Below are 26,192 nucleotides of genomic sequence, written 5' to 3'. Positions count from 1 at the left end.
TGCAGCATGATTGAATGCAGTGGATTCCAGGCAGCCTGGTAAAATGCATCCCTATTGAATGCATTGGATTCCATGCAGCGTCATTGAATGCAGAAGACTACATGCATTTTGGCACAATGGATCCCGATTGTATTCAGCAGTTGACGCAGTGAGGCCCAATGCATCCCGATTGAATGCAGTGGATTAAATGCAGCATGGCCAAAAGCATCCCGATTGAAGGCAGTGGATTCCATGCAGCATGATTGAATACATTGGATTATTTGCAGCATGGCCCAAAGCATCCTGATTGAATGCATTGGATTTCATGCAGCTTCATTTAATGCAGAACATTCCATATATTGTGGTGCAATGGATCTCGTTTGTATGAGGTGGAGACCATGCAGCGAGGCCCAATGCATCCCGATTGAATACAGTGAATTTTATGCAGCATGGCCAAAAATATGGCGATTGGATGCAGTGGATTCCTTGCAGCATGATTGAATGCAGAGGATTTTATGCAGCATGAAAAAAGCATCCCGATAGAATGCAGTGGATTCCATGCAGCGTCATTGAATGCAGTGGATTCCATGCATTGTGATGGAATGCAGTATAATCCATGCAGCATGGTAAAATGCATCCCGATTGAATGCAGTGGATTTTATGCAGCATGATTGAATGCAGTGGATTCCATGCAGCCTGGTAAAATGCATCCCAATTAAATGCTGTGGATTCCATGCAGCATGATTGAATGAAGTGGATTCCATGCAGCATGAAGAAATGGAACCCTATTGAATGCAGGGGATTTTATGCAGCATGATTGAATGCAGTGGATTCCTTCAGCATGATTGAATGAAGTGGATTATTTGCAGCATGGCCACAAACATCCCGATTGAATGCCATGGATTCCATGCAGCGTGGTGAAATGCATCCTGATTGAACGCAGTGTATACAATGCAGCATGGCTAAATGGATCCCCATTCAATGCAGTGGATTCTATGCAGCGTGGCGCAATTGATCTCAACTGAATGCAGTGGATTCCATGCATCATGGCGCAATGGATCCCAATTGAATGCAGTGAAATCGATGCAGCGTGATTGAATGCAGTGTAATCCATGCAGCATGGTAAAATGCATCCCGATTAAATGCAGTGGATTCCATGCAGCGTGATGGAATGAAGTGTATTCCATACAGTGTGAAGTTATGGAACATTATTGTAGGCAGTGGATTTTATGCAGCATGATTGAGTGCAGTGGATTCCATGAAGCATGATTGAATGCAGTGGATTTTATGCAGCATGGCCCAAATCATCCCGATTGAATACAGTGTATTCCATGAAGCGTCAATGAATGCGAGGATTCCATGCATTGTGGCGCAATGGATCCTGATTGCAGTGTAATCCATGCAGCCTGGTAAAATGCATCCCGATTGAATGCAGTGGATTCCATGCAGCATGATTGAATGCAGTGGATTCCATGCAGCCAGGTAAAATGCATCCCTATTGAATGCATTGGATTCCATGCAGCGTGATTGAATTCAGTGTATTCCAGGCAGCATGAAGTAATGGAAGCCTATTGAATGAAGTGTATTTTATGCAGCATGATTGAATGCACTGGATTCCTGCAGCATGAATGATTGCAGTGAATTTTTTGCAGCGTGGCCCAAAGCATCCCCATTGAATGCAGTGGATTCCATGCAGCGTCATTGAATGCAGAAGACTCCATGCATTGTGGCACAATGGATCCCGATTGTATTCAGTGCGGTTGACGCAGTGAGGCCCAATGCATCCCGATTGAATGCAGTGGATTATATGCAGCATGGCCAAAAGCATCCCGATTGAAGGCAGTGGATTCCATGCAGCATGATTGAATGCAGTGGATTCTTTGCAGCATGTCCCAAAGCATCCCGATTGAATGCAGTGGATTTCATGCAGCGTCATTTAATGCAGAACATTCCATCCATTGTGGTGCAATGGATCTCGTTTGTATGCAGTGGAGACCATGCAGCGAGGCCCAATGCATCCCGATTGAATGCAGTGGATTTTATGCAGCATGGCCAAAAACATGGCGATTGGATGCAGTGGATTCCTTGCTGCATGATTGAATGCAGTGTACTTTATGCAGCATGGCCAAAAGCATCCCGATAGAATGCAGTGGATTCCATGCAGCGTCATTGAATGCAGTGGATTCCATGCATTGTGATGGAATGCAGTGTAATCCAGGCAGCCTGGTAAAATGCATCCCGATTGAATGCAGTCAATTCCATGTATTGTGATTGAATGCAGTATAATCCATGCAGCATGGTAAAATGCATCCCGATTGAATGCAGTGGATTTTATGCAGCATGATTGAATGCAGTGGATTCCATGCAGCCTGGTAAAATGCATCCCAATTAAATGCTGTGGATTCCATGCAGCATGATTGAATGAAGTGGATTCCATGCAGCATGAAGAAATGGAACCCTATTGAATGCAGGGGATTTTATGCAGCATGATTGAATGCAGTGGATTCCTTCAGCATGATTGAATGAAGTGGATTTTTTGCAGCATGGCCACAAACATCCCGATTGAATGCCATGGATTCCATGCAGCGTGGTGAAATGCATCCTGATTGAATGCAGTGTATACAATGCAGCGTGGCTAAATGGATCCCCATTCAATGCAGTGGATTCTATGCAGCGTGGCGCAATTGATCTCAACTGAATGCAGTGGATTCCATGCATCATGGCGCAATGGATCCCAATAGAATGCAGTGAAATCGATGCAGCGTGATTGAATGCAGTTTATTCCATGCAGCCTGGTAAAATGCAACTGGATTGAATGCAGTGGATTCCATGAAGCATGATTGAATGCAGTGGATTCCATGCATCCTGGTAAAATTCATCCCGATTGAATGCAGTGGATTTTATGCAGCATGATAGAATGCAGTGGATTCCTGCAGCATGAATGAATGCAGTGAATTTTTTGCAGCATGGCCCAAAGCATCCCGATTTAATGGAGTGGATGTTAGGCAGCATATCCCAAAACATCCCGATTGAATTCAGTGGATACCATGCAGCATGATTAAATGCAGTGGATTTTATGCACCATGGCCAAAAGCATCCCGATTGAATGCAGTGGATTCCATGCAGGGTCATTAAATGCAGTGGATTCCATGCATTGGGATTGAATGCAGTGTAATCCATGCAGCCTGGTAAAATGCATCCCGATTGAATGCAGTGGATTCCATGCAGCATGATTGAATGCAGTGTATTCCATGCACCATGAAGAAATGGAACCCTATTGAATGCAGGGGATTTTATGCAGCATGATTGAATGCAGTGGATTCCTGCAGCATGATTGAATGCATTGTATTTTTTGCAGCTTGGCCCAAAGCATCCCGATTTAATGCAGTGGATTTTAGGCAGCATGTCCCAAAACATCCCGATTGAATGCAGTCAATACCGTGCAGCATGATTGAATGCAGTGGATTTTATGCAGCATGGCCAAAAGCATCCCGATTCAATGCAGAGGATTCCATGCAGCGTCATTGAATGCAGTGGATTCCATGCATTGTGCTTGAATGCAGTGTAATCCATGCAGCCTGGTAAAATGCATCCCGATTGAATGCAGTGGATTCCATGCAGCATGATTGACTGCAGTGGATTCCATGCAGCCTGGTAAAATGCATCCCAATAGAATGCATTGGATTCCATGCAGCGTGATTTAATTCAGTGCATTCCAGGCAGCATGAAATAATCGAACCCTATTGAATGAAGTGTATTTTATGCACCATGATTGAATGCACTGAATTCTTGCAGCATGAATGAATGCAGTGCATTTTTTGCAGCGTGGCCCAAAGCATCCCGATTGAATGCAGTGGATTCCATGCAGCGTCATTGAATGAAGTGGATTCCATGCATTGTGATTGAATGCAGTGTAATCCATGCAGCCTGGTAAAATGCGTCCCGATTGAATGCAGTGGATTCCATGCAGCATGATTGAATGCAGTGGATTCCATGCAGCCAGGTAAAATGCATCCCTATTGAATGCATTGGATTCCATGCAGCGTGATTGAATTCAGTGTATTCCAGGCAGCATGAAGTAATGGAATCCTATTGAATGAAGTGTCTTTTATGCAGCATGATTGAATGCCGTGGATTCCTGCAGCATGATTGAATGCTGTGGATGTTTTGCAGCATGTCCTAAAACATCCCGATTGAATGCATTGGATACCATGCAGCGTGATTGAATGCAGTGGGTTTTATTCAGCATGGCCAAATGCATCCCGATGGAATGCAGTGGATTCCAAGTGGCATGCGTGAATGCAGTGGATTCCATGAAGCCAGGTAAAATGCATCCCAATTGAATGCAGTGGATTCCATGCAGCCAGATTTAATGCAGTGTATTCCAGGCAGCATGAAGAAATGGAACCCTATTGAATGCAGGGAATTTAATGAAGCATGATTGAATGCAGTGGATATCTGCAGCATGATTGAATGCAGTGGATTCCATGCAGCCTGGTAAAATGCATCCCTATTGAATGCATTGGATTCCATGCAGCGTGATTGAATTCAGTGTATTCCAGGCAGCATGAAATAATGGAAGCCTATTGAATGAAGTGTATTTTATGCAGCATGATTGAATGCACTGGATTCCTGCAGCATGAATGAATGCAGTGAATTTTTTGCAGCGTGGCCCAAAGCATCCCCATTGAATGCAGTGGATTCCACGCAGCGTCATTGAATGCAGACGACTCCATGCATTGTGGCACAATGGATCCCGATTGTATTCAGTGCGGTTGACGCAGTGAGGCCCAATGCATCCCGATTGAATGCAGTGGATTATATGCAGCATGGCCAAAAGCATCCCGATTGAAGGCAGTGGATTCCATGCAGCATGATTGAATACAGTGGAGTATTTGCAGCATGTCCCAAAGCATCCTGATTGAATGCAGTGGATTTCATGCAGCGTGGTGAAATGCATCCTGATTGAACGCAGTGTATACCTTTCAGTGTGGCTAATTGGATCCCTATTGAATGCAGTGGATTCTATGCATCGTTGCCCAATTGATCTCAATTGAATGCAGTGGATTCAATGCAGTGTGGTGCAATGGATACTGATTGAATGCAGTGGATTCAATGCAGCCTGGTAAAATGCATCCCGATTGAATGCAGTGGATTCCATGCAGCTTGATTGAATGCAGTGGATTCAATGCAGCCTGGTAAAATTCATCCCGATTGAATGCAGTGGATTCCATGCAGTGTGATTGAATGCAGTGTGATCCATGCAGCATGATGAAATGGAACCCTATTGAATGCAGTGGATTTTATGCAGCATGGCCCAAAGCATCCTGATTAAATGCAGTGGATTTTAGGCAGAATGTCCCAAAACATCCCGATTGAATGCAGTGGACACCATGCAGCATGATTGAATGCAGTGGATTTTATGCTCCATGGCCCAAAGCATCCCGATTGAATGCAGTGGATTCCATGCAGTGTCATTGAATGCAGTGGATTCCATGCATTGTGATTGAATGCAGTGTAAAACATGCAGCCTGGTAAAATGCATCCCGATTGAATGCTGTAGGTTCCATGCAGCATGATTGAATGCAGTTGATTCCATGCAGCATGAAGAAATGGAACCCTTTTGAATGCAGTGGATTTTATGCAGCATGATTGAATGCAGTGGATTTTTGCAGCATGATTGAATGCAGTGGATTTTTTGAAGCTTGGTCCAAAGCATCATGATTTAATGCAGTGAATTTTCTGCAGCATGTCCCAATACATCCCGATAGAATGCATTGGATTCCATGCAGCATGATTGAATGCCGTGGATTTTATGCAGCATGGCCAAAAGCATCCCGATTGAATGCAGTGGATTTCATGCAGCATCATTGAATGCAGTGAATTCCATGCATTTTGATTGAATGCAGTGTAATCCAGGCAGCCTGGTAAAATGCATCCAGATTGACTGCAGTGGATTCCATGCAGCATGACTGAATGCAGTGGATTCCATGCAGCCTGGTAAAATGCATCCCTATTGAATGCATTGGATTCCATGCAGCGTGATTGAATTCAGTGTATTCCAGGCAGAATGAAGTAATGGAACCCTATTGAATGAAGTGTATTTATGCAGCATGATTGAATGCACTGGATTCGTGCAGCATGAATGAATGCAGTGGATATTTTGCAGCATGGCCCCAAGCATCCCGTTTGAATGCAGTGGATTCCATGCAGTGTGATTGAATGCAGTGTGATCCATGCAGCATGCAGAAATGGAACCCTATTGAATGCAGTGGATTTTATGCAGCATGATTGAATGCAGTGGATTCCTGCAGCATGATTGAATGCAGTGGATTTTTTGCACCATGGCCCAAAGCATCCCGATTAAATGCAGTGGATTTTAGGCAGCATGTCCCAAAACATCCCGATTGAATGCAGTGGATACCATGCAGCATGATTGAATGCAGTGGATTTTATGCAGCATGGCCCAAATGCATCCCGATAGAATGCAGAGGATTCCATGCAGCGTCTTTGAATGCAGTGGATTCAATGCATTGTGCTTGAATGCAGTGTAATCCATGCAGCCTGGTAAAATGCATCCCGATTGAATGCAGTGGATTCCATGCAGCTTGATTGAATGTAGTGGATTCAATGCCGCCTGGTAAAATGCATCCCGATTGACTGCAGTGGATTCCATGCAGCATGACTGAATGCAGTGGATTCCATGCAGCCTGGTAAAATGCATCCCTATTGAATGCATTGGATTCCATGCAGCGTGATTGAATTCAGTGTATTCCAGGCAGAATGAAGTAATGGAACCCTATTGAATGAAGTGTATTTATGCAGCATGATTGAATGCACTGGATCCCTGCAGCATGAATGAATGCAGTGGATATTTTGCAGCATGGCCCCAAGCATCCCGATTGAATGCAGTGGATTCCATGCAGCGTCATGCAATGCAGAAGACTCCATGCATTGTGGCACAATGGATCCCGATTGTATTCAGTGCGGTTGGCGCAGTGAGGCCCCATGCATCCCGATTGAATGCAGTGGATTATATGCAGCATGGCCAAAATCCCGATTGAAGGCAGTGGATTCCATGCAGCATGATTGAATACAGTGGAGTATTTGCAGCATGGCCCAAAGCATCGCGATTGAATGCAGTGGATTTCATGCAGCGTCATTTAATGCAGAACATTCCATACATTGTGGTGCAATGGATCTCGTTTGTATGCAGTGGAGACCATGCAGCGAGGCCCAATGCATCCCGATTGAATGCAGTGGATTTTATGCAGCATGGCCCAAAATATCCCGATTGGATGCAGTGGATTCCTTGCTGCATGATTGAATGCAGTGTATTTTATGCAGCATGGCCCAAAACATCCCGATTGAATGCAGTGGATTCCATGCAGCCTCATTGAATGCAGTGGATTCCATGCAGCCTGATAAAATTCAATCCAATTGAATGCAGTGGATTCCATGCAGTGTGATTTAATGCAGTGTGATCCATGCTGCATGAAGAAATTGAACCCTATTTAATGCAGTGGATTTTATGCAGCATGATTGAATGCAGTGAATTCCTTCAGCATGATTGAATGCAGTGGATTTTTGCAGCATGGCCCAAAGCATCCCGATTTAATGCAGTGGATTTTACGCAGCATGGCCAAAAGCATCCCGATTGAATGCAGTGGATACCATGCAGCATGATTGAATGCAGTGCATATTATGCACCATGGCCAAAAGCATCCCGATTGAATGCAGTGGATTCCATGCAGCGTCATTGAATGCAGTGGATTCCATGCTTGTGATTGAATGCAGTGTAATTCATGCAGCCTGGTAAAATGAATCCCGATTGAATGCAGTGGATTCCATGCAGCATAATTGAATGAGGTGGATTCCAGGCAGCATGAAGAAATGGAACCTTATTGAATGCAGGGTATTTTATGCAGCATGATTAAATGCAGTGGATTCCTGCAGCATGATTGAATGCAGTGGATTTTTTGCAGCTTGGCCCAAAGCATCCCGATTTAATGCAGTGGATCTTCTGCAGCATGTCCCAATACATCCCGATTGAATGCAGTGGATTCCATGCAGCTTGATTGAATGTAGTGGATTCAATGCAGCCTGGTAAAATTCATCCCAATTGAATGCAGTGGATTCCATGCAGTGTGATTGAATGCAGTGTGATCCATGCAGCATGCAGAAATGGAACCCTATTGAATGCAGTGTATTTTATGCAGCATGGCCCAATACATCCCGATAGAATGCATTGGATTCCATGCAGCATGATTGAATGCAGTGGATTCAATGAAGCCTGGTAAAATTCATCCTGAATGAATGCAGTAGATTCCATGCAGTGTGATTGAGGGCAGTGTGATCCATGCAGCAGGCAGAAATAGAACCCTATTGAATGCAGTGGATTTTATGCAGCATGATTGAATTCAGTGGATTCCTGCAGCATGAATGAATGCAGTGGATTTTTTGCAGCATGGCCCAAAGCATCCCGATTGAATGCAGTGGATTTTAGGCAGCATGTCCCAAAACATCCCGATTGAATGCAGTGGATACCATGCAGCATGATTGAATGAAGTGGATTCCTGCAGCATGAATGAATGCAGTGGATTTTTTGCAGCATGTCCCCAAGCATCCCGATTGAATGCCGTGGATTCCATGCAGCGTGGAGAAATGCATCCTGATTGAACGCAGTGTATACAATGCAGCGTGGCTAAATGGATCCCCATTGAATGGAGTGGATTCTATGCAGCGTGGCCCAATTGATCTCAACTGATGGCAGTGGATTCAATGCATCATGGCGCAATGGATCCCAATTGAATGCAGTGAAATAGAAGCAGCGTGATTGAATGCTGTGTATTCCATGCAGCATGGTAAAATGCATCCCGATTAAATGCAGTGGATTCCATGCAGCTTGGTTGAATGCAGTGGATTCAATGCAGCCTGGTAAAAATCATCCCAATTGAATGCAGTGGATTCCATGCAGTGTGATTGAATGCAGTGTGATCCATGCAGCATGACGAAATTGAACCCTATTGAATGCAGTCGATTTTATGCATCATGGCTAAAATCATCCCGATTGAATGCAGTGGATTCCATGCAGCGTCATTGAATGCAGTGGATTCCATGCATTGTGATTGAATGCAGTGGATTCCATGCAGCCTGGTAAAATGCATCCCTATTGAATGCATTTTATTCCATGCAGCATGATTGAATTCAGTGTATTCCAGGCAGCATGAAGTAATTGAACCCTATTGAATGCAGGGTATTTTATGCAGCATGATTGAATGCAGTGGATTCCCGCAGCATGAATGAATGCAGTGGATATTTGGAACATGGCCCAAAGCATCCCGATTGAATGCAGTGGATTTCATGCAGCGTCGTTGAATGCAGAAGACTCCGTGCATTGTGGCACAATGGATCAAATTGTATTCAGTGGAGTCCACGTAGTGAGGCCCAATGCATCCCGATTGAATGCAGTGGATTTTATGCAGCATGGCCCAAAGCATCCCGATGGAATGCAGTGGATTCCATGCAGCCTCATTGAATGCAGAACATTCCATCCATTGTGGTGCAATGGATCTCGTTTGTATGCAGTGGAGTCCATGCAGCGAGGCCCAATGCATCCCGATTGAATGCAGTGGATTTTCTGCAGCATTTCCCAAAATATGCCTATTGGAGGCAGTGAATTCCATGCAGCATGATTGAATGCAGTGTATTTTAAGCAGAAGGGCCAAAAGCATCCCGATAGAATGCAGTGGAGTCCATGCAGCGTCACTGAATGCAGTGGATTCCTTGCAATGTGATGGAATGCAGTGTAATCCAGGCAGCCTGGTAAAATGCATCCCGATTGAATGCAGTGGATTCCATGTATTGTGATTGAATGCAGTGTAATCCATGCAGCGTGGTAAAATGCATCCCGATTGAATGCAGTGGATTTTATGCAGCATGATTGAATGCAGTGGATTCCATGCAGCCTGGTAAAATGCATCCCAATTAAATGCTGTGGATTCCATGCAGCATGATTGAAAGAAGTGGATTCCATGCAGCATGAAGAAATGGAACCCTATTGAAGGCAGGGGATTTTATGCAGCATGATTGAATGCAGTGGATTCTTTCAGCATGATTGAATGCAGTGGAATTTTTGCAGCGTGTTCCAAAGCATTTCGATTTAATGCAGTGGATTCCATGCAGCGTCATTGAATGCAAAAAACTCCATTCATTGTGGCGAAATGGATCACGATTGTGTGCAGTGGAGTCCATGCAGCGAGGCCAAATGCATCTCGATTGAATGCAGTGGATTTTATGCAGCATGGCCAAAAGAATCCCAATTGAATGCTGTGGATTCCATGCAGCGTGGTGAAATGCATCCTGATTGAACGGAGTGTACACCATGCAGCGTGGGTAAATGGATACCCATGGAATGCAGTGGATTCTATGCAGCGTGGCCCAAATTATCTCAATTGAATGCAGTGGTGTCAATGCAGTGTGGTGCAAAGGATTCTGATAGAATGCAGTGGATTCCATGCATCATGGCGCAATGGATCCCAATTGAATGCAGTGAAATCGATGCAGCGTGATTGAATGCAGTGTATTCCATGCAGCCTGGTAAAATGCATCCCGATTGAATGCAGTGGATTCCATGCAGCTTGATTGAATGCAGTGGATTCAATGCAGCCTGGTAAAATTCATCCCGATTGAATGCAGTGGATTCCATGCAGTGTGATTGAATGCAGTGTGATCCATGCGGCATGCAGAAATGGAACCCTATAGAATGCAGTGGATTTTATGCAGCATGATTGAATGCAGTGGATTCCATGCAGCCTGGTAAAATGCATCCCTATTGAATGCATTGGATTCCATGCAGCGTCATTGAATGCAGAAGACTACATGCATTTTGGCACAATGGATCCCGATTGTATTCAGCAGTTGACGCAGTGAGGCCCAATGCATCCCGATTGAATGCAGTGGATTAAATGCAGCATGGCCAAAAGCATCCCGATTGAAGGCAGTGGATTCCATGCAGCATGATTGAATACATTGGATTATTTGCAGCATGGCCCAAAGCATCCTGATTGAATGCATTGGATTTCATGCAGCTTCATTTAATGCAGAACATTCCATATATTGTGGTGCAATGGATCTCGTTTGTATGCAGTGGAGACCATGCAGCGAGGCCCAATGCATCCCGATTGAATGCAGTGAATTATATGCAGCATGGCCAAAAATATGGCGATTGGATGCAGTGGATTCCTTGCAGCATGATTGAATGCAGAGGATTTTATGCAGCATGGCCAAAAGCATCCCGATAGAATGCAGTGGATTCCATGCAGCGTCATTGAATGCAGTGGATTCCATGCATTGTGATGGAATGCAGTATAATCCATGCAGCATGGTAAAATGCATCCCGATTGAATGCAGTGGATTTTATGCAGCATGATTGAATGCAGTGGATTCCATGCAGCCTGGTAAAATGCATCCCAATTAAATGCTGTGGATTCCATGCAGCATGATTGAATGAAGTGGATTCCATGCAGCATGAAGAAATGGAACCCTATTGAATGCAGGGGATTTTATGCAGCATGATTGAATGCAGTGGATTCCTTCAGCATGATTGAATGAAGTGGATTATTTGCAGCATGGCCACAAGCATCCCGATTGAATGCCATGGATTCCATGCAGCGTGGTGAAATGCATCCTGATTGAACGCAGTGTATACAATGCAGCATGGCTAAATGGATCCCCATTCAATGCAGTGGATTCTATGCAGCGTGGCGCAATTGATCTCAACTGAATGCAGTGGATTCCATGCATCATGGCACAATGGATCCCAATTGAATGCAGTGAAATCGATGCAGCGTGATTGAATGCAGTGTAATCCATGCAGCATGGTAAAATGCATCCCGATTAAATGCAGTGGATTCCATGCAGCGTGATGGAATGAAGTGTATTCCATACAGTGTGAAGTTATGGAACATTATTGTAGGCAGTGGATTTTATGCAGCATGATTGAGTGCAGTGGATTCCATGAAGCATGATTGAATGCAGTGGATTTTATGCAGCATTGCCCAAATCATCCCGATTGAATACAGTGTATTCCATGAAGCGTCAATGAATGCGAGGATTCCATGCATTGTGGCGCAATGGATCCTGATTGCAGTGTAATCCATGCAGCCTGGTAAAATGCATCCCGATTGAATGCAGTGGATTCCATGCAGCATGATTGAATGCAGTGGATTCCATGCAGCCAGGTAAAATGCATCCCTATTGAATGCATTGGATTCCATGCAGCGTGATTGAATTCAGTGTATTCCAGGCAGCATGAAGTAATGGAAGCCTATTGAATGAAGTGTATTTTATGCAGCATGATTGAATGCACTGGATTCCTGCAGCATGAATGATTGCAGTGAATTTTTTGCAGCGTGGCCCAAAGCATCCCCATTGAATGCAGTGGATTCCATGCAGCGTCATTGAATGCAGAAGACTCCATGCATTGTGGCACAATGGATCCCGATTGTATTCAGTGCGGTTGACGCAGTGAGGCCCAATGCATCCCGATTGAATGCAGTGGATTATATGCAGCATGGCCAAAAGCATCCCGATTGAAGGCAGTGGATTCCATGCAGCATGATTGAATGCAGTGGATTCTTTGCAGCATGTCCCAAAGCATCCCGATTGAATGCAGTGGATTTCATGCAGCGTCATTTAATGCAGAACATTCCATCCATTGTGGTGCAATGGATCTCGTTTGTATGCAGTGGAGACCATGCAGCGAGGCCCAATGCATCCCGATTGAATGCAGTGGATTTTATGCAGCATGGCCAAAAACATGGCGATTGGATGCAGTGGATTCCTTGCTGCATGATTGAATGCAGTGTACTTTATGCAGCATGGCCAAAAGCATCCCGATAGAATGCAGTGGATTCCATGCAGCGTCATTGAATGCAGTGGATTCCATGCATTGTGATGGAATGCAGTGTAATCCAGGCAGCCTGGTAAAATGCATCCCGATTGAATGCAGTCAATTCCATGTATTGTGATTGAATGCAGTATAATCCATGCAGCATGGTAAAATGCATCCCGATTGAATGCAGTGGATTTTATGCAGCATGATTGAATGCAGTGGATTCCATGCAGCCTGGTAAAATGCATCCCAATTAAATGCTGTGGATTCCATGCAGCATGATTGAATGAAGTGGATTCCATGCAGCATGAAGAAATGGAACCCTATTGAATGCAGGGGATTTTATGCAGCATGATTGAATGCAGTGGATTCCTTCAGCATGATTGAATGAAGTGGATTTTTTGCAGCATGGCCACAAACATCCCGATTGAATGCCATGGATTCCATGCAGCGTGGTGAAATGCATCCTGATTGAACGCAGTGTATACAATGCAGCGTGGCTAAATGGATCCCCATTCAATGCAGTGGATTCTATGCAGCGTGGCGCAATTGATCTCAACTGAATGCAGTGGATTCCATGCATCATGGCGCAATGGATCCCACTTGAATGCAGTGAAATCGATGCAGCGTGATTGAATGCAGTGTATTCCATGCAGCCTGGTAAAATGCAACTGGATTGAATGCAGTGGATTCCATGAAGCATGATTGAATGCAGTGGATTCCATGCATCCTGGTAAAATTCATCCCGATTGAATGCAGTGGATTTTATGCAGCATGATAGAATGCAGTGGATTCCTGCAGCATGAATGAATGCAGTGAATTTTTTGCAGCATGGCCCAAAGCATCCCGATTTAATGGAGTGGATGTTAGGCAGCATATCCCAAAACATCCCGATTGAATTCAGTGGATACCATGCAGCATGATTAAATGCAGTGGATTTTATGCACCATGGCCAAAAGCATCCCGATTGAATGCAGTGGATTCCATGCAGGGTCATTAAATGCAGTGGATTCCATGCATTGGGATTGAATGCAGTGTAATCCATGCAGCCTGGTAAAATGCATCCCGATTGAATGCAGTGGATTCCATGCAGCATGATTGAATGCAGTGTATTCCATGCACCATGAAGAAATGGAACCCTATTGAATGCAGGGGATTTTATGCAGCATGATTGAATGCAGTGGATTCCTGCAGCATGATTGAATGCATTGTATTTTTTGCAGCTTGGCCCAAAGCATCCCGATTTAATGCAGTGGATTTTAGGCAGCATGTCCCAAAACATCCCGATTGAATGCAGTCAATACCGTGCAGCATGATTGAATGCAGTGGATTTTATGCAGCATGGCCAAAAGCATCCCGATTCAATGCAGAGGATTCCATGCAGCGTCATTGAATGCAGTGGATTCCATGCATTGTGCTTGAATGCAGTGTAATCCATGCAGCCTGGTAAAATGCATCCCGATTGAATGCAGTGGATTCCATGCAGCATGATTGACTGCAGTGGATTCCATGCAGCCTGGTAAAATGCATCCCAATGGAATGCATTGGATTCCATGCAGCGTGATTTAATTCAGTGCATTCCAGGCAGCATGAAATAATCGAACCCTATTGAATGAAGTGTATTTTATGCACCATGATTGAATGCACTGAATTCTTGCAGCATGAATGAATGCAGTGCATTTTTTGCAGCGTGGCCCAAATCATCCCGATTGAATACAGTGGATTCCATGCAGCGTCATTGAATGAAGTGGATTCCATGCATTGTGATTTAATGCAGTGTAATCCATGCAGCCTGGTAAAATGCGTCCCGATTGAATGCAGTGGATTCCATGCAGCATGATTGAATGCAGTGGATTCCATGCAGCCAGGTAAAATGCATCCCTATTGAATGCATTGGATTCCATGCAGCGTGATTGAATTCAGTGTATTCCAGGCAGCATGAAGTAATGGAATCCTATTGAATGAAGTGTCTTTTATGCAGCATGATTGAATGCCGTGGATTCCTGCAGCATGATTGAATGCTGTGGATGTTTTGCAGCATGTCCTAAAACATCCCGATTGAATGCATTGGATACCATGCAGCGTGATTGAATGCAGTGGGTTTTATTCAGCATGGCCAAATGCATCCCGATGGAATGCAGTGGATTCCAAGTGGCATGCGTGAATGCAGTGGATTCCATGAAGCCAGGTAAAATGCATCCCAATTGAATGCAGTGGATTCCATGCAGCCAGATTTAATGCAGTGTATTACAGGCAGCATGAAGAAATGGAACCCTATTGAATGCAGGGAATTTAATGCAGCATGATTGAATGCAGTGGATATCTGCAGCATGATTGAATGCAGTGGATTCCATGCAGCCTGGTAAAATGCATCCCTATTGAATGCATTGGATTCCATGCAGCGTGATTGAATTCAGTGTATTCCAGGCAGCATGAAATAATGGAAGCCTATTGAATGAAGTGTATTTTATGCAGCATGATTGAATGCACTGGATTCCTGCAGCATGAATGAATGCAGTGAATTTTTTGCAGCGTGGCCCAAAGCATCCCCATTGAATGCAGTGGATTCCACGCAGCGTCATTGAATGCAGACGACTCCATGCATTGTGGCACAATGGATCCCGATTGTATTCAGTGCGGTTGACGCAGTGAGGCCCAATGCATCCCGATTGAATGCAGTGGATTATATGCAGCATGGCCAAAAGCATCCCGATTGAAGGCAGTGGATTCCATGCAGCATGATTGAATACAGTGGAGTATTTGCAGCATGGCCCAAAGCATCCCGATTGAATGCAGTGGATTTCATGCAGCGTCATTGAATGCAGAACATTCCATTCATTGTGGGGCAATGGATCTCGTTTGTATGCAGTGGAGACCATGCAGCGAGGCCCAATGCATCCCGATTGAATGCAGTGGATTTTATGCAGCATGGCCAAAAACATGGCGATTGGATGCAGTGGATTCCTTGCTGCATGATTGAATGCAGTGTACTTTATGCAGCATGGCCAAAAGCATCCCGATAGAATGCAGTGGATTCCATGCAGCGTCATTGAATGCAGTGGATTCCATGCATTGTGATGGAATGCAGTGTAATCCAGGCAGCCTGGTAAAATGCATCCCGATTGAATGCAGTGGATTCCATGTATTGTGATTGAATGCAGTGGATTCCATGCATCCTGGTAAAATGCATCCCGATTGAATGCAGTGGATTTTATTCAGCATGACTGAATGCAGTGGATTCCATGCAGCCTGGTAAAATGCATCCCAATTAAATGCTGTGGATTCCATGCAGCATGATTGAATGAAGTCGATTCCATGCAGCATGAAGAAATGGAACCCTATTGAATGCAGGGGATTTTATGCAGCATGATTGAATGCAGTGGATTCCTGCAGCATGAATGAATGCAGTGGATTTTATGCAGCATGGCCACAAGCATCCCGATTGAATGCCGTGGATTCCATGCAGCGTGGTGAAATGCATCCTGATTGAACGCAGTGTATACAATGCATCGTGGCTAAATGGATCCCCATTCAATGCAGTGGATTCTATGCAGCGTTGCCCAATTGATCTCAACTGAATGTAGTGGATTCCATGCATCATGGCGCAATGGATCCCAATTGAATGCAGTGAAATCGATGCAGCGTGATTGAATGCAGTGTATTCCATGCAGCATGGTAAAATGCATCCCGATTGAATGCAGTGGATTCCATGCAGCTTGATTGAATGTAGTGGATTCAATGCAGCCTGGTAAAATTCATCCCGATTGAATGCAGTGGATTCCATGCAGTGTGATTGAATGCAGTGTGATCCATGCAGCATGATGAAATGGAACCCTATTGAATGCAGTGGATTTTATGCAGCATGGCCCAAAGCATCCTGATTAAATGCAGTGGATTTTAGGCAGAATGTCCCAAAACATCCCGATTGAATGCAGTGGACACCATGCAGCATGATTGAATGCAGTGGACTTTATGCAGCATGGCCCAAATGCATCCCGATAGAATGCAGAGGATTCCATGCAGCGTCATTGAATGCAGTGGATTCCATGCATTGTGCTTGAATGCAGTGTAATCCATGCAGCCTGGTAAAATGCATCCCGATTGAATGCAGTGGATTCCATGCAGCTTGATTGAATGCAGTGGATTCCATGCAGCCTGGTAAAATGCATCCCAATTAAATGCTGTGGATTCCATGCAGCATGATTGAATGAAGTGGATTCCATGCAGCATGAAGAAATGGAACCCTATTGAATGCAGGGGATTTTATGCAGCATGATTGAATGCAGTGGATTCCTTCAGCATGATTGAATGAAGTGGATTATTTGCAGCATGGCCACAAGCATCCCGATTGAATGCCATGGATTCCATGCAGCGTGGTGAAATGCATCCTGATTGAACGCAGTGTATACAATGCAGCATGGCTAAATGGATCCCCATTCAATGCAGTGGATTCTATGCAGCGTGGCGCAATTGATCTCAACTGAATGCAGTGGATTCCATGCATCATGGCACAATGGATCCCAATTGAATGCAGTGAAATCGATGCAGCGTGATTGAATGCAGTGTAATCCATGCAGCATGGTAAAATGCATCCCGATTAAATGCAGTGGATTCCATGCAGCGTGATGGAATGAAGTGTATTCCATACAGTGTGAAGTTATGGAACATTATTGTAGGCAGTGGATTTTATGCAGCATGATTGAGTGCAGTGGATTCCATGAAGCATGATTGAATGCAGTGGATTTTATGCAGCATGGCCCAAATCATCCCGATTGAATACAGTGTATTCCATGAAGCGTCAATGAATGCGAGGATTCCATGCATTGTGGCGCAATGGATCCTGATTGCAGTGTAATCCATGCAGCCTGGTAAAATGCATCCCGATTGAATGCAGTGGATTCCATGCAGCATGATTGAATGCAGTGGATTCCATGCAGCCAGGTAAAATGCATCCCTATTGAATGCATTGGATTCCATGCAGCGTGATTGAATTCAGTGTATTCCAGGCAGCATGAAGTAATGGAAGCCTATTGAATGAAGTGTATTTTATGCAGCATGATTGAATGCACTGGATTCCTGCAGCATGAATGATTGCAGTGAATTTTTTGCAGCGTGGCCCAAAGCATCCCCATTGAATGCAGTGGATTCCATGCAGCGTCATTGAATGCAGAAGACTCCATGCATTGTGGCACAATGGATCCCGATTGTATTCAGTGCGGTTGACGCAGTGAGGCCCAATGCATCCCGATTGAATGCAGTGGATTATATGCAGCATGGCCAAAAGCATCCCGATTGAAGGCAGTGGATTCCATGCAGCATGATTGAATGCAGTGGATTCTTTGCAGCATGTCCCAAAGCATCCCGATTGAATGCAGTGGATTTCATGCAGCGTCATTTAATGCAGAACATTCCATCCATTGTGGTGCAATGGATCTCGTTTGTATGCAGTGGAGACCATGCAGCGAGGCCCAATGCATCCCGATTGAATGCAGTGGATTTTATGCAGCATGGCCAAAAACATGGCGATTGGATGCAGTGGATTCCTTGCTGCATGATTGAATGCAGTGTACTTTATGCAGCATGGCCAAAAGCATCCCGATAGAATGCAGTGGATTCCATGCAGCGTCATTGAATGCAGTGGATTCCATGCATTGTGATGGAATGCAGTGTAATCCAGGCAGCCTGGTAAAATGCATCCCGATTGAATGCAGTCAATTCCATGTATTGTGATTGAATGCAGTATAATCCATGCAGCATGGTAAAATGCATCCCGATTGAATGCAGTGGATTTTATGCAGCATGATTGAATGCAGTGGATTCCATGCAGCCTGGTAAAATGCATCCCAATTAAATGCTGTGGATTCCATGCAGCATGATTGAATGAAGTGGATTCCATGCAGCATGAAGAAATGGAACCCTATTGAATGCAGGGGATTTTATGCAGCATGATTGAATGCAGTGGATTCCTTCAGCATGATTGAATGAAGTGGATTTTTTGCAGCATGGCCACAAACATCCCGATTGAATGCCATGGATTCCATGCAGCGTGGTGAAATGCATCCTGATTGAACGCAGTGTATACAATGCAGCGTGGCTAAATGGATCCCCATTCAATGCAGTGGATTCTATGCAGCGTGGCGCAATTGATCTCAACTGAATGCAGTGGATTCCATGCATCATGGCGCAATGGATCCCACTTGAATGCAGTGAAATCGATGCAGCGTGATTGAATGCAGTGTATTCCATGCAGCCTGGTAAAATGCAACTGGATTGAATGCAGTGGATTCCATGAAGCATGATTGAATGCAGTGGATTCCATGCATCCTGGTAAAATTCATCCCGATTGAATGCAGTGGATTTTATGCAGCATGATAGAATGCAGTGGATTCCTGCAGCATGAATGAATGCAGTGAATTTTTTGCAGCATGGCCCAAAGCATCCCGATTTAATGGAGTGGATGTTAGGCAGCATATCCCAAAACATCCCGATTGAATTCAGTGGATACCATGCAGCATGATTAAATGCAGTGGATTTTATGCACCATGGCCAAAAGCATCCCGATTGAATGCAGTGGATTCCATGCAGGGTCATTAAATGCAGTGGATTCCATGCATTGGGATTGAATGCAGTGTAATCCATGCAGCCTGGTAAAATGCATCCCGATTGAATGCAGTGGATTCCATGCAGCATGATTGAATGCAGTGTATTCCATGCACCATGAAGAAATGGAACCCTATTGAATGCAGGGGATTTTATGCAGCATGATTGAATGCAGTGGATTCCTGCAGCATGATTGAATGCATTGTATTTTTTGCAGCTTGGCCCAAAGCATCCCGATTTAATGCAGTGGATTTTAGGCAGCATGTCCCAAAACATCCCGATTGAATGCAGTCAATACCGTGCAGCATGATTGAATGCAGTGGATTTTATGCAGCATGGCCAAAAGCATCCCGATTCAATGCAGAGGATTCCATGCAGCGTCATTGAATGCAGTGGATTCCATGCATTGTGCTTGAATGCAGTGTAATCCATGCAGCCTGGTAAAATGCATCCCGATTGAATGCAGTGGATTCCATGCAGCATGATTGACTGCAGTGGATTCCATGCAGCCTGGTAAAATGCATCCCAATGGAATGCATTGGATTCCATGCAGCGTGATTTAATTCAGTGCATTCCAGGCAGCATGAAATAATCGAACCCTATTGAATGAAGTGTATTTTATGCACCATGATTGAATGCACTGAATTCTTGCAGCATGAATGAATGCAGTGCATTTTTTGCAGCGTGGCCCAAAGCATCCCGATTGAATGCAGTGGATTCCATGCAGCGTCATTGAATGAAGTGGATTCCATGCATTGTGATTTAATGCAGTGTAATCCATGCAGCCTGGTAAAATGCGTCCCGATTGAATGCAGTGGATTCCATGCAGCATGATTGAATGCAGTGGATTCCATGCAGCCAGGTAAAATGCATCCCTATTGAATGCATTGGATTCCATGCAGCGTGATTGAATTCAGTGTATTCCAGGCAGCATGAAGTAATGGAATCCTATTGAATGAAGTGTCTTTTATGCAGCATGATTGAATGCCGTGGATTCCTGCAGCATGATTGAATGCTGTGGATGTTTTGCAGCATGTCCTAAAACATCCCGATTGAATGCATTGGATACCATGCAGCGTGATTGAATGCAGTGGGTTTTATTCAGCATGGCCAAATGCATCCCGATGGAATGCAGTGGATTCCAAGTGGCATGCGTGAATGCAGTGGATTCCATGAAGCCAGGTAAAATGCATCCCAATTGAATGCAGTGGATTCCATGCAGCCAGATTTAATGCAGTGTATTACAGGCAGCATGAAGAAATGGAACCCTATTGAATGCAGGGAATTTAATGCAGCATGATTGAATGCAGTGGATATCTGCAGCATGATTGAATGCAGTGGATTCCATGCAGCCTGGTAAAATGCATCCCTATTGAATGCATTGGATTCCATGCAGCGTGATTGAATTCAGTGTATTCCAGGCAGCATGAAATAATGGAAGCCTATTGAATGAAGTGTATTTTATGCAGCATGATTGAATGCACTGGATTCCTGCAGCATGAATGAATGCAGTGAATTTTTTGCAGCGTGGCCCAAAGCATCCCCATTGAATGCAGTGGATTCCACGCAGCGTCATTGAATGCAGACGACTCCATGCATTGTGGCACAATGGATCCCGATTGTATTCAGTGCGGTTGACGCAGTGAGGCCCAATGCATCCCGATTGAATGCAGTGGATTATATGCAGCATGGCCAAAAGCATCCCGATTGAAGGCAGTGGATTCCATGCAGCATGATTGAATACAGTGGAGTATTTGCAGCATGGCCCAAAGCATCCCGATTGAATGCAGTGGATTTCATGCAGCGTCATTGAATGCAGAACATTCCATTCATTGTGGGGCAATGGATCTCGTTTGTATGCAGTGGAGACCATGCAGCGAGGCCCAATGCATCCCGATTGAATGCAGTGGATTTTATGCAGCATGGCCAAAAACATGGCGATTGGATGCAGTGGATTCCTTGCTGCATGATTGAATGCAGTGTACTTTATGCAGCATGGCCAAAAGCATCCCGATAGAATGCAGTGGATTCCATGCAGCGTCATTGAATGCAGTGGATTCCATGCATTGTGATGGAATGCAGTGTAATCCAGGCAGCCTGGTAAAATGCATCCCGATTGAATGCAGTGGATTCCATGTATTGTGATTGAATGCAGTGGATTCCATGCATCCTGGTAAAATGCATCCCGATTGAATGCAGTGGATTTTATTCAGCATGACTGAATGCAGTGGATTCCATGCAGCCTGGTAAAATGCATCCCAATTAAATGCTGTGGATTCCATGCAGCATGATTGAATGAAGTCGATTCCATGCAGCATGAAGAAATGGAACCCTATTGAATGCAGGGGATTTTATGCAGCATGATTGAATGCAGTGGATTCCTGCAGCATGAATGAATGCAGTGGATTTTATGCAGCATGGCCACAAGCATCCCGATTGAATGCCGTGGATTCCATGCAGCGTGGTGAAATGCATCCTGATTGAACGCAGTGTATACAATGCATCGTGGCTAAATGGATCCCCATTCAATGCAGTGGATTCTATGCAGCGTTGCCCAATTGATCTCAACTGAATGTAGTGGATTCCATGCATCATGGCGCAATGGATCCCAATTGAATGCAGTGAAATCGATGCAGCGTGATTGAATGCAGTGTATTCCATGCAGCATGGTAAAATGCATCCCGATTGAATGCAGTGGATTCCATGCAGCTTGATTGAATGTAGTGGATTCAATGCAGCCTGGTAAAATTCATCCCGATTGAATGCAGTGGATTCCATGCAGTGTGATTGAATGCAGTGTGATCCATGCAGCATGATGAAATGGAACCCTATTGAATGCAGTGGATTTTATGCAGCATGGCCCAAAGCATCCTGATTAAATGCAGTGGATTTTAGGCAGAATGTCCCAAAACATCCCGATTGAATGCAGTGGACACCATGCAGCATGATTGAATGCAGTGGACTTTATGCAGCATGGCCCAAATGCATCCCGATAGAATGCAGAGGATTCCATGCAGCGTCATTGAATGCAGTGGATTCCATGCATTGTGCTTGAATGCAGTGTAATCCATGCAGCCTGGTAAAATGCATCCCGATTGAACGCAGTGGATTCCATGCAGCTTGATTGAATGTAGTGGATTCAATGCAGCCTGGTAAAATTCATCCCGATTGAATGCAGTGGATTCCATGCAGTGTGATTGAATGCAGTGTGATCCATGCAGCATGCAGAAATGGAACCCTATTGAATGCAGTGGATTTTATGCAGCATAGCCCAAAGCATCCTGATAAAATGCAGTGGATTTTAGACAGAATGTCGCAAAACATCCCGATTGAATGCAGTGGATACCATGCAGCATGATTGAATGCAGTGGATTTTATGCACCATGGCCCAAAGCATCCAGATTGAATGCAGTGGATTCCATGCAGCGTCATTGAATGCAGTGGATTCCATGCATTGTGATTGAATGCAGTCTAAAACATGCAGCCTGGTAAAATGCATCCCGATTGAATGCTGTAGATTCCATGCAGCATGATTGAATGCAGTTGATTCCATGCAGCATGAAGAAATGGAACCCTATTGAATGCAGTGGATTTTATGCAGCATGATCGAATGCAGTGGATTTTTTGAAGCTTGGTCCAAAGCATCATGATTTCATGCAGTGAAGTTTCTGCAGCATGTCCCAATACATCCCGATAGAATGCATTGGATTCCATGCAGCATGATTGAATGCCGTGGATTTTATGCAGCATGGCCAAAAGCATCTCGATTGAATGCAGTGGATTTCATGCAGCATCATTGAATGCAGTGAATTCCATGCATTTTGATTGAATGCAGTGTAATCCAGGCAGCCTGGTAAAATGCATCCCGATTGACTGCAGTGGATTCCATGCAGCATGACTGAATGCAGTGGATTCCATGCAGCCTGGTAAAATGCATCCCTATTGAATGCATTGGATTCCATGCAGCGTGATTGAATTCAGTGTATTCCAGGCAGAATGAAGTAATGGAACCCTATTGAATGAAGTGTATTTATGCAGCATGATTGAATGCACTGGATTCGTGCAGCATGAATGAATGCAGTGGATATTTTGCAGCATGGCCCCAAGCATCCCGATTGAATGCAGTGGATTCCATGCAGCTTTTAGAATGCAGTGGATTCAATGCAGCCTGGTAAAATGCATCCCGTTTGAATGCAGTGGATTCCATGCAGTGTGATTGAATGCAGTGTGATCCATGCAGCATGCAGAAATGGAACCCTATTGAATGCAGTGGATTTTATGCAGCATGATTGAATGCAGTGGATTCCTGCAGCATGATTGAATGCAGTGGAGTTTTTGCACCATGGCCCAAAGCATCCCGATTAAATGCAGTGGATTTTAGGCAGCATGTCCCAAAACATCCCGATTGAATGCAGTGGATACCATGCAGCATGATTGAATGCAGTGGATTTTATGCAGCATGGCCCAAATGCATCCCGATAGAATGCAGAGGATTCCATGCAGCGTCTTTGAATGCAGTGGATTCAATGCATTGTGCTTGAATGCAGTGTAATCCATGCAGCCTGGTAAAATGCATCCCGATTGAATGCAGTGGATTCCATGCAGCTTGATTGAATGTAGTGGATTCAATGCCGCCTGGTAAAATGCATCCCGATTGACTGCAGTGGATTCCATGCAGCATGACTGAATGCAGTGGATTCCATGCAGCCTGGTAAAATGCATCCCTATTGAATGCATTGGATTCCATGCAGCGTGATTGAATTCAGTGTATTCCAGGCAGAATGAAGTAATGGAACCCTATTGAATGAAGTGTATTTATGCAGCATGATTGAATGCACTGGATCCCTGCAGCATGAATGAATGCAGTGGATATTTTGCAGCATGGCCCCAAGCATCCCGATTGAATGCAGTGGATTCCATGCAGCGTCATGCAATGCAGAAGACTCCATGCATTGTGGCACAATGGATCCCGATTGTATTCAGTGCGGTTGGCGCAGTGAGGCCCAATGCATCCCGATTGAATGCAGTGGATTATATGCAGCATGGCCAAAATCCCGATTGAAGGCAGTGGATTCCATGCAGCATGATTGAATACAGTGGAGTATTTGCAGCATGGCCCAAAGCATCGCGATTGAATGCAGTGGATTTCATGCAGCGTCATTTAATGCAGAACATTCCATACATTGTGGTGCAATGGATCTCGTTTGTATGCAGTGGAGACCGTGCAGCGAGGCCCAATGCATCCCGATTGAATGCAGTGGATTTTATGCAGCATGGCCCAAAATATCCCGATTGGATGCAGTGGATTCCTTGCTGCATGATTGAATGCAGTGTATTTTATGCAGCATGGCCCAAAACATCCCGATTGAATGCAGTGGATTCCATGCAGCCTCATTGAATGCAGTGGATTCCATGCAGCCTGATAAAATTCAATCCAATTGAATGCAGTGGATTCCATGCAGTGTGATTTAATGCAGTGTGATCCATGCTGCATGAAGAAATTGAACCCTATTTAATGCAGTGGATTTTATGCAGCATGATTGAATGCAGTGAATTCCTTCAGCATGATTGAATGCAGTGGATTTTTGCAGCATGGCCCAAAGCATCCCGATTTAATGCAGTGGATTTTACGCAGCATGGCCAAAAGCATCCCGATTGAATGCAGTGGATACCATGCAGCATGATTGAATGCAGTGCATATTATGCACCATGGCCAAAAGCATCCCGATTGAATGCAGTGGATTCCATGCAGCGTCATTGAATGCAGTGGATTCCATGCTTGTGATTGAATGCAGTGTAATTCATGCAGCCTGGTAAAATGAATCCCGATTGAATGCAGTGGATTCCATGCAGCATAATTGAATGAGGTGGATTCCAGGCAGCATGAAGAAATGGAACCTTATTGAATGCAGGGAATTTAATGCAGCATGATTGAATGCAGTGGATTCCTGCAGCATGATTGAATGCAGTGGATTTTTTGCAGCTTGGCCCAAAGCATCCCGATTTAATGCAGTGGATTTTCTGCAGCATGTCCCAATACATCCCGATTGAATGCAGTGGATTTTACGCAGCATGGCCAAAAGCATCCCGATTGAATGCAGATGATTCCATGCAGCGTCATTGAATGCAGTGGATTCCATGCATTTTTATTGAATGCAGTGTAATCCACGCATCCTGGTAAAATGCATCACGATTGAATGCAGTAGATTCCTTGAAGCATGACTGAATGCAGTGATTGCATGCAGCCTGGTAAAATGCATCCCGATTGAATGCAGTCGATTCCATGTATTGTGATTGAATGCAGTTTTATCCATGCAGTGTGGTAAAATGCATCCGGATTGAATGCAGTGGATTTTATGCAGCATGATTGAATGCAGTGGATTCCATGCAGCCTGGTAAAATGCATCCCACTTAAATGCTGCGGATTCCATGCAGCATGATTGAATGAAGTCGATTCCATGCAGCATGAAGAAATGGAACCCTATTGAATGCAGGGGATTTTATGCAGCATGATTGAATGCAGTGGATTCCTTCAGCATGATTCAATGAAGTGGATTTTTTGCAGCATGGCCACAAACATCCCGATTGAATGCAGTGGATTCCATGCAGCGTGGTGAAATGCATCCTGATTGAACGCAGTGTATACAATGCATCGTGGCTAAATGGATCCCCATTCAATGCAGTGGATTCTATGAAGCGTGGCCCAATTGATCTCAAC

The sequence above is a fragment of the Sus scrofa genome, chromosome 14 (assembly GCF_054392235.1).
Source record: "Sus scrofa isolate SSC_HxYL_T2T_F1_AM1 chromosome 14, Sscrofa_HxYL_maternal_Yorkshire_Landrace_v2.0, whole genome shotgun sequence".
Lineage (NCBI taxonomy): Eukaryota > Metazoa > Chordata > Mammalia > Artiodactyla > Suidae > Sus > Sus scrofa.
The sequence above is the reverse complement of the archived record's forward strand: the minus strand, read 5'-3'. Positions refer to the sequence as shown.